Genomic DNA, 1205 nt, shown 5'->3' with positions numbered 1-1205 from the left:
CAAAATTATAAGGCAATAAAATCAAGTGTTTTTGATTTTGAATCAATTTCTTTAAACTATATATTTATAAGTTTTATATTTTTCAAAATTCAGTTTTGTGACAGTTTAGACTCCTGAAAGGCGATTCAAATGATGAAAATAAATTATTTTAACGTTATAACAAAGATTAAAAAAATCGAAAACCAGACAAATATGTCTATTTCCCTAGCTTTCAAAAACTACTGATTGAAGAATGAGATTAGTACAATTTTGTCTGGCTTTTTTTTTTATACATTTTTTTTCTGAAATACCGCACGCTTTATATCTCGAATTCTGATTATGTGACGGATTTTATATGCATCTAAAAGTATTACCGAATAAATATCCACCTGTGGTTTGTTTAAGTGGTTTATTAGCATATTAAGTGGCTTAAAAGCATATTAAGTGCTTCCTTTCCCTTCTACAATTGAGTTCGGTCGGACTGCTCTCTTAACAGTTAAAGCATTTTAACGAGACTATTTTTGGAAACTTGTCGAAAATTATCTTATTGATCTTTAAGAATTATCTTATTGACTGAAATTGAGCCGTGATGGCTCAGGGGATTGAACGTTTGCCTTCCAATGAGGTAAACCATGTTCGAATCTCAACGAAGGCTGGTCGATACGAATTTCGGATCCGGCTTACATCGACCACAGTGCTGACGTAAAAATATCCTCAGTGGTAAACGGATCATGGGAAGTCCTCCATGAAGGCAAATTTCTCTCAATATTTGATCCAGGAGTTCCCTTGTCTTCTGGATAGGGATCAAAATTACATGGCTACGGAGTTGAACATTAGTAGTCGTAAACCCTAAAAACTGGGTCGGCTGTTCAATGATGGTTATAATTAAAATATAATATAATATAATATAATATAATATAATTATATTATCTTAGAAGATACAATCCTCTAGGAGGCCAGAATCCACTGGCCTCCTAGAGGATTGTATCTTCTTAAGAAAAAGCCAGGCCATTTTAAAGAAAGAGATTTTAAATGCAAAACGCTCTTCTTTTAGCAAGTTTCTGGAAAATATGAACTATCGAAAAGATGGACCAAAAGCTTTTAGATTTCTATCTGCTCTAAATGGAAAGCGCACACAACCTTGCAAACAACCTTTGAAGGTTGGCAATAGAACTTTAACCTCAAACCAAGATATTGCCAAAGCTTTTTTGAAACTTTATCGCAAG

This window comes from Parasteatoda tepidariorum, chromosome X2 (assembly GCF_043381705.1).
Source record: "Parasteatoda tepidariorum isolate YZ-2023 chromosome X2, CAS_Ptep_4.0, whole genome shotgun sequence".
Classification (NCBI taxonomy): domain Eukaryota; kingdom Metazoa; phylum Arthropoda; class Arachnida; order Araneae; family Theridiidae; genus Parasteatoda; species Parasteatoda tepidariorum.
The sequence above is the reverse complement of the archived record's forward strand: the minus strand, read 5'-3'. Positions refer to the sequence as shown.